Source organism: Chionomys nivalis, chromosome 1 (genome assembly GCF_950005125.1).
Source record: "Chionomys nivalis chromosome 1, mChiNiv1.1, whole genome shotgun sequence".
NCBI classification, from domain to species: Eukaryota; Metazoa; Chordata; class Mammalia; order Rodentia; family Cricetidae; genus Chionomys; species Chionomys nivalis.
The window spans coordinates 52,483,039-52,492,463 of record NC_080086.1 but is presented as its reverse complement, the minus strand read 5'-3'; positions in this window follow the sequence as shown (position 1 = coordinate 52,492,463).

Genomic DNA, 9,425 nt, shown 5'->3' with positions numbered 1-9,425 from the left:
CAGCGTTGCCTTTTCCTTCTGCTATAGAAATCGTTCAAAGTGAGGCAGGTAAGATGACTCACTTGGTAAAGTAGATGAGAGACATGGGTTCAGATCCCCTGGCAGGTAAGATGACTCACTTGGTAAAGTAGATGAGAAAAATGGGTTCAGACCCCCAGGCAGGTGAGATGACTCACTTGGCAAAGTAGGTGACAGACATGGGTTCAGATCCCCAGATCATGCGTTAAAAGCTGAATGTGGTACACAAGTCTGAGATCCTAACATGAGCCAGCTGAGACAGAAAGACCCCTGAGGTTTCCCAGCCAGATATTCTCCCAGAATTGGTGAGCTCCGGATTCAATAATAGAGTGTGTCACAAAAATAATGTGGGAAGTGATAGAGGAAGGCATCCACCATTGACCTCTAGCCTCCAAATGCACATGAGCATACCCAATACACACACACACACACACACACACACACACACACACACTCCAATAACTCAAAGTGCAGGGCACAGCAACATAAGTCAACCCAGTAGCACTTTAGGATGAATTCCTGTAACTACAAACAGTATTTAAAATACAAAAACCGAACAGTCAAGGATGAGGCGCTATGACCAAAAAGTCATTGCAGACATGTAATTTTTTTTCTCTTTCATGAAATCCCCTAAACTCTCACTCAGACTGACCTGCTGAATTCATTTGCTGTGTTCAAAATCCCTATCCTTCCTGACACCAACAGCTAAGACGCCATTCTTAGGTTAAGTCCCTCCCTCCTTTTCCCCTCCCACAACCTGCAATCCCTGTCAATTTTTCTTGTGGATGACCAGTGTCAAACCCGATGTCCCCAAACTTAGCTCACAGTCTTAAACTGATCCTTGTTGACAGGAGAAGTGTGAGAATTACATGACACAAAGGGCCTCTGGCTCAGTGCCCGGCACTTGGTGAGATGTTAATATTTCTCAGTCCATGTGACTTTATGAACTAAAATCCTTGGTTAGAACTGGGCCTTCATATTCTGTTTTTGTTAACATTATTACTTTATTTGGCCAATCAGCCCCAAGATTTTGTGTCTGTTTCATTTGCCCACCATTATTTCTCTATGCCCTCCGTTGTACAGAATCTTCTAGATTCTATCTTCATAGGATTCCTTTTCCTTGTTTCTATGGCTACTACTCTTTGAACTCTTGTTTTAGATATTGTCTAATAGCCATTCTGTTTGCCTCTTTCTTCATTCAAACAGTCAGTTTCCCAGTTTAGATGCTGGACTGTCTGACGCTCGCATTGCATCCTTGTTTTTACCGAACAGGTAGGCAAGGATCCCAATCCCCAGTGAGACCAGAGGATTGCTGGAAAGGGTGTTCTTGAGGTTAAAAAGTAAAAATAAGTGCACATTAAGCACTGGAATCATAAAAACCAAAATAAATCAAGGTTTTTCTAGAAAAAAAAATACTACAGCCGGTCAGGAGGCAGAGGCAGGCAAATCTCTCTGTGAGTTCAAGGCCAGTCTGGTCTACAGAGGGAGTTCAGGACAGGCTTCAAAGCTACACGGAGAAACCCTGTCTTGAGAAATCAAAACCAACAAACCAAACAAAATACCACAGATACAATGATGGTCCTGCCTGATTATACTGCCACTGATGATGTCTTGGTTTGTGTAAGGACATCCTATGAACAAAAAACAAGAAATGATGTATTGCTTGTTAACCTGTCCTTGCCACTAGGATTTGTAAAATTGAATATAACTTTGAAAGAGTTTCATAAGTGGAAACTTGTATCATTTCTGTTGTGAATAGTACTGTAGGCAATTCCAGATGTCTGGGATTGTTACATTCATCCTGGTGTTGCATAAGAAAACCATCTCTGTACAAGGTGACTAGGAGAGAGGCCAAAACGATCTGCATCTATATTTTACTCGTTTCAAACTTCTATATCGAACTTCAAATCTTAATACTACTTGTTTCTTCTAATTAATCTTCCCATCTTTGTCCTCCATTTTTACAAATTACCTTGAACATGCTGCAAGGCAGAAATCCTTAGTTCCCACTTTGGTCACGTCCTGGTCCTTCTTTAGTTTTCCAAATAATGGTCTCCAACAGGAACTGATGAATAAGGAAACTCAGAGGCGCATGTGAAGATGCCCTTGGATACTCTGCACATGTAGGAGAAATTGGAGGTGAATGATATTTTGTGTGTCGATACCCTATTCCTTTTCTCCCTGATATTACCTGCTGCAGTTACTTATCACGCAAAATAGATGTTGCTCACAGAATTCACCATCAAAGCCCCCTCGCCTCTTCAACTCTTTCCAGAAGAGTTTGACATGTTGAAAGTTGTGTGTGCTGCCTGAGATGATTTACAGGTTATATAACTTAGGTATTTTTTTTCCCCCTTCACTTTTAGTGGCTTACAGAGATGCTATAGGAGAACTGTGATGACAGATTATATAATTGTACAAGCATCCATCTGCTATTTAGGGAAATGAGTTCTTTGTCAATGTCATTAGAAAGCATCAAAACAATAATTTAACTATATTTGACGTGTATCAGACTAAAATTCAGAATTATCATAAAGGTGATTTTAAATATAAAACTCATCTACCACTATTAACAGTGACATTGTCCCTTAGAATAGAAAGCCATGAGGATTTTCACTCTGATGGAAGTATACATGTGTAACCTGCAAGTAAATATATGTGTATTGGGGAACAGCTCAAGACTGGGCTTCAAAAATAGGGATTTAAAACAAGTGGGTTCTTGAGACTGACAAGGCAGTGTTTTCTGATAATTAAATTGTGCCCATGTTAAATGTTGTAATAATTATTATAACTTCATAATTTGAAATTCATGTGTCAGGGTCTGTGTGTGTGGTGTTTTTTAATATCCACAACAACCATGTAAGCAGAATCTTACATATTTTCCTTGAAGGAAGAATGTGAGAGTCTATTACGTTTCTCAGTGCTAGTGTACTCCAAAGTTCAACAGCTGGATCCACATGTGATGTTTGGCCCTTAAACACTACTTTCTTTACTTATTCCCTGTGTCATAACCAATGCATTTATTTTAATGTTTAAGAATGAAGGGTAGAGGAGATGAGAATATGTCCAGCATATAACATATGCTTGCACAAAAATGTCATGTGTCACAACATCATGCACAATGCCTATATAAAAGGTACTTTAAAAAATTACAACAAAAATAAAAGTATTCATTCTCTTGAAGGAGGCATAAACTATGTAACAAAGATATTAAAACACATTCTACTGTTGTTGTAGATCCTTTTTAGCTAGACTGCCAAGATCCTGTAAGCAAGCATTCTTAGCTATCCCCTTCTTCACAGTCTACTCACAGTAAGTAGGGGAAGCCCTACTTACTCCAGGCTAAGAAAGCGCATTGCCTCTTTTAATGCTATCATTGTTTCTTCCTCTGAAATTTTGGTCACAAGTGATGTCTGTTGTTTTCTCTAGTTCTCAACCGTACCTTCCCTTATATTATTTTTCCCCTGATTTTGCACATCATATCCAATGTAATGTACTGTGACAAGTGGCTGATCTGCAATCTATTTGGGTGACCCACTTGCAAATCCACCACTGGGTAAGCATTTGTCAGTCCTTTCATCTTAGAATGATGTAAAAGATGTTGTTCAAATAAGTAAACACCCAGCAGAGTGCTAGCGAGAGTCCCTTTGATCCTGCTTCTTGTGTCTCCGTTGCAGCTAGACTCCATAGGTCCTGAGGATAAAGTGTGGATGCCTAGTGACTTGCGTGGTCCCTCACAGTGACCTGTGACTAGTGTTGCACCGACTGGGGCCTGTTCCTGGCTCTCTCAAGCATCTAGCTCTTGTTTGAGGTTGTGGTAAACTTAAGAAAATATACCTAAAATCCTCAGAATGTGATCAGTTTTTTTTCTTTTTAATAATACATGGTCATAATTTTAAACATATTTAAAATAAAATGCTACAGAAATATTTTTAATAGCATGGATAACAGTTCTCCCGCTGAAAGAATTTATTTAGAATTAACCAATTGGAGGCTGGATAACCAGAGAAGGACTTGAAAGAACATACAGCCTCTTACTCAGCCACAGTTGGATTGGCTTGTGCTGTAGTTGTGAGTGCTGATATACTGTAGGTCCCTCAAACTTGAGCCAGTTGTTATCGAGACAGTTTTAAAATAATATTTGAGTGTGCACCAGAATCCTGAAGTACAGAAGGTATAGTAACTGTGTCGGTAAGAAACGAATTTTATTGTGTCATTGGCAAAAAGCAAAAAGACTCATTTCTTAAAAATAGGAATATCCGTCTTGCAATTCTCTACACGGTGGATTTAAAATATGCCTTTTTTGTCTCTGACCTTTTACCACTGTCCTGTTATAGTTGTATCCATCTTAGCAAGAAAGAAGCCACCAGCTAGAAGGTATTGGTCTAGGAATTCCAGTTTAATAACTGTCTTGAGCTGTATTAGGATCAGCATCCCTGGCAAACCTAAAAATCTCTTCACAAAGGAAAGCTCAAATTGTAAGAGATTTCCATTCAAAGTCTCGTCCATTTAAAAGAATCCCCGTGTAACATATCGGCTGGCACCCGGATACACCCTTGAGCTTGGATGCCTCCTGATCTTGCAGCTTGCTTTAGTAACATATATTGTGACTTTAGCCTGAAAACTGTGAGCAATGTCTCCGAACAGCTAAGAGCATCACTTCCAGGTGCATTAAAGCAAAGCCGTAAGCAGATGCTGAGTTTCTGAAAGCAGGGGCCAGTTGGATGGTGTTTTACGACTTGGATAGTTTCTCGGGAAGTTGGGTGTTTTGCAAGTATTCCTTGTGCTGGAAGCTGTAAGGTAAGTGTCATCGGTATGGTGGTGGTTTGCTCTGAAGTTATACAAGAATGTACTCCCTTGCGAGTTTCTTCTTATACCAAGTTTCCCACTCAAATACCTACCTGTCAATCTGGGAGGGTGGTGGGAGAAACCTGTGGGAGGCAGAGAAAGTCAAGCACCAGGAAACTAACATTTTCTCTTTCCTTTGATTGGTAAGGACATCTCCAGCTGAAGAACAACTTTTTGTTTCAAAGTGAGTGAGTGTGTGTGTGTGTGTGTGTGTGTGGAATGGGTGGGTGGGTATATGTGTGTTAAGTGAAAAGTTAGTGCTGTCTTCTCTCTTTCTTGTTTTTGTTTGTTGTTGTTTTGGTTTTGTTGCTGCTGTTTTAGACAGGGTCTCTCCCTACTCCAGAGCTCAACTGTTGGCTAGACAGGCTGTCCAGGAAGCTCCCAGGATCCTCAGTTCTTCACCTCGCCACCCTGAGGGTAGCTGACTGCCACTTCTGGTAGTTATGTGGGTACTGGGAATCTAAGCTCAGGTCCTTTTCCTGCACAACAAGCGCGTCACTGACTTAGCCATCGCTCCAGCACCTAAGGCAACTTTTGCTCATCCCCAGCCTTGTGAAACACAGGGAAATTCAGGAGTGTGGTGGCTGAGGTGCCAAATGACTAAAAGAATTTGCTTCATTAACATTTGCTTTTCTGCATGCTTATACCTATTAAATCCTCGTTTTTCATATGTATTTTTCTTTAAAAAATAATGAAGCAAAATGTAGAGGTTGTGAAAGGGAGAGAAAGAGACAGACAGACAGAGACAGACAGAAACAGAGACAGAGAGATCAGGACCCCACCAATAAATCAAAGATTCTTTCTCCTAGTGCAGAAAATTAGCATGGGTCAGAAATAGTGTCTAAGTGGGGGGACTTTCTAGTCTCCCACTTTTAGATACTGAATGTAGAATTGATTGCTCTGTTGTTTTAGGATGCAAGGCCTTAAGCAGAGATTTTTCTTCTCTTCGGTCAAAACTTCCAGCCTGAGAGTGAGCTGGAAAGCAGCCACCCTGCCCGCGACTTGTTTTTCCTCCTGTGTATGCTGTTTGATGGTTCAGGTTCAGCTGTTCATTTTCCCTAAGGGCCGAGCAGCAATCAAAGCATATGAATAAATAAGTGTTCAACATTTTGAATGCACGAACTTTGTTATATTTTTTGCAGTGATGATGACAGACATTTTGCAGGCATTTTTTTAAAGGGACATTTTGCACCACTTGACATAATCTGATGCCATTACTGATGTTTGAAGATGCCTGTATTTTTCCTAGGATAAAGATGCAAATGCAAACTTAAATAATGGTGATGCATTTTGTTAGTGGATGTTAAAAATATAATTGCCTTATTGGAATTCATTGATCATAGTCCCCCAAAGTTTTTTACATAAATGAAATAAAAAGTAATATTTATTTTATTTTCACCTTATAATTTCTGCTGCATTTTCCTACAGATCACATTTTATACTATATCTTTAAATTAATCTTTTTTACTTAAAATTGAGTTTTATATAATTTCTATGATTTTTATGAAATATAGTAATATGTAGATACTACAAATTGTGACTAATGGAAAAATAATTTTGTCTGACACATTTGATTGTATCTTTGTCAATATAAAGAGATTATTGCTGTATATTTTATCACTTACCAATCAAAGTTTGAAATTCAGGTTAGATATACTTATTATCAAATTAATTTTATAAAGCCATGCTTTGATGGGGCACAATTCCAATTTAATTGGAAGCTTGTGATAGACTTAGCTCTGTAACTCCCTCACAAAGCTCATCTGTAATTTTGGGACAAAATCTATAAATTGTTTAGCCTTTATTTTTCATCCCTGTAAGATTCTGATGCCTGTATACTCTTTCACTGGAGAGTGGGGGACTGAGGCACTGAATCCAGAGTCTTGTATAAGTTCATCATGCTCTCTACCCATTAGCCACCTGCCCAGTCTTTCTCCTCATAGAGTCTACTTGAAGAACAGAATGGGAGACTAAAGGAGTCAGAAGACCCAGCGCCAAGTGCAAGCTTTGGGGTACACTAGCTAGAGCAAGTGTTCGGTAGCAGCCAGAAACTGCTGTACTTAGGAAGTCCTGGCCTCTGAATAGCACACATGAACTTGGATCTGCGGAGGATTCCTACCACGAGACCTAACAAAAAGTAGCCCTGGAAGCCTCAGTTGCTGGGATGAACAGTTGGCTTAGGCTGAGGCCCTGATCTCATTCAGGGAACCTGGCATTTTCCATATGCTGTAATCACTCCTGCCTGAGGGAGGGGGGGGTTATCACATTCTGTGAGAACGCTCGTTGCCTGGGTATGCTTGCACTGTGAGAAGTCCTAGCCCGAGTAGAGCCTATGCTAAGTGATTAGAATGCTTTTAGGAAATCAAAAACCCAAGGTGGCTTGGAGATCCAAACATTATGAGCTTGAATGAGCTGATGAATCTTGTGATGTGTAAGTGATCCTGATGACACCCATCTCATAAGGACGCCTGGCTCTAATGCAGTTAGATGTTTTGGCAAAGAAATGTCTCAGTAAATTATTACCATTATTTTCTTATTTAAAGCATTGTCACCATACTATCTTTCTGATGCTCTGGAATATAATTTCTTGATGATGTTGAAAAGGCAGGAAGGGGTGCAGAAACCACAGCCTTCCTTAGTGATGAAGTGCTCTTGCTTCTTCATCAAGCCACGGAAATAGGAGATCTTAAGAGATTTGCACACAAAGCACCTGGTGCTCTTCCCCAAGTATCAAGGACTGTATGGTAGACATTATTGTTTGTTTGTTTTGTTGATGATTTTTTGGTTTATATGACTTGGGTTTGCTTGTAATTTTTATTTTTTTTATTGATTTTATTGACCTATACATTCTTCTCTGCTCCCCTCCCTACTTCTCCCGTCCCCTTCTATCCTTTCCCATGGTCCCCATGCTCCCAATTTACTCAGGATATCTTGTCTTTTTCTACTTCCCATATATATTAGATCCATATGTGTCTCTCTTAGGGTCCTCATTGTTGTCTAGGTTCTCTGGGATTGTGAATTGTAGGCTGGTTTTCTTTGTTTTATGTCTAAAAGTTACTTATGGGTGAGTACATATATTTGTCTTTCTGAGTTATCTCACTCAATATGATATTTTCTAGATCCATCCATTTGCCTGCAGACCTCAAGATGTCATTATTTTTTCTTCTGTGTAGTACTCCATTGTATAAATGTACCACATTTTCCTTATCCATTCTTCGGCTGAGGGGCATTTAGGTTGTTTCCAGGTTTTGGCTATGGCAAACAATGCTGCTATGAACATAGTTGAGGACATGTCCTTCTGGTACAATTAAGCATCCTTTGGGTACATACCTAAAAGTAGTATTGCTGGATCTTGAGGAAGGATGTTTCCTAATTTTCTGAGAAACCACCATACTGATTTTTTAAATATTATTCTTGCTTAGTCAGTCAATAATACCTTCATTCCCCTGTACCAGACTTTTTCTTTTGGGCTACCAATCAGCTTCCAAATCATGACAGAGAGACTTATAAATTTTGAATAGTCAGCCTAGTTTAAACTCACTTCTGGCTAGTTCTTTTCATTTAAATTAGCCTGTTCCTCTTTATCTGCCATTTGCCTCAGAGATTTTTACTTTTTCTTTCCTTCTGTATGTATATCTTACATTTACTACTTCACACATTTGCTGACTCGTGGCTGCCTGGCTGACTTCCTGCCCCTGGAATCTCCCACATTCTCTCCTCTCTTCTTTTCTCCTCTTCCTTTCTCGTTTTTCCTCTTGAACCTAGAGTTCTCTTCCTATTTATTATCTCTGCCTGCTAGCCTTGCCTATCCTTATTCTGGCTAGCTATTGGCCATTTAGCTCTTTCTTAGACCAATCAGGTGCCTTATTCAGGCAAAGTGAAACAGATGCAACACATCTTTACATAATTAAAACACATCCTTACATTGTTAAACAAATGCAGCATAAACAAAAGGAACACATCCTTACACATTTCAAGTAATAGTCCATTGAATAAACAAATGTAACACATCTTTTCTAGTTAAAATAATATTCCACAACATTCCCCCCAGCTAGAACTTTGACTTTTTTTTTATCTCATGTAGATTTCTTCCCTAGACAAGAGGATGCATTTTGGTTGTCAAGACAATTCAGCATCAGATGACCTCCATATCCTTTACCTGTGATGAGTTTAGGAGTGGGTGTTCTGAATAGATAGCATAGAAGTCTAGGACACAGGAGTTTTGCCCTTCCTATAGACAAAGCTTCACGAAAAGAAAACCCCTTTCCTGTTGACTGCTCCCTCAAGAATGCGTGTGTTAAGGGGACATGGTATTGATTTTGGCCTATGAAGACACAGGGTAACAAAGCCAGAAGTCAGAATGATAGAACAGAAATAATGTCATTCATTGCAGCATCATGGAGCAAGTTTCCTTCTTGACACATGGTCTATCATATGATGGGCACCAATTATGAGAGACTTTTAAAGTGCTGATTCATTAATTTTGAATAAAAAGAATATTTATGCTTCATCAGTAATGTAAGGGTCTATTGAAAAGGAACCTTGAGAATCAGAGAAAG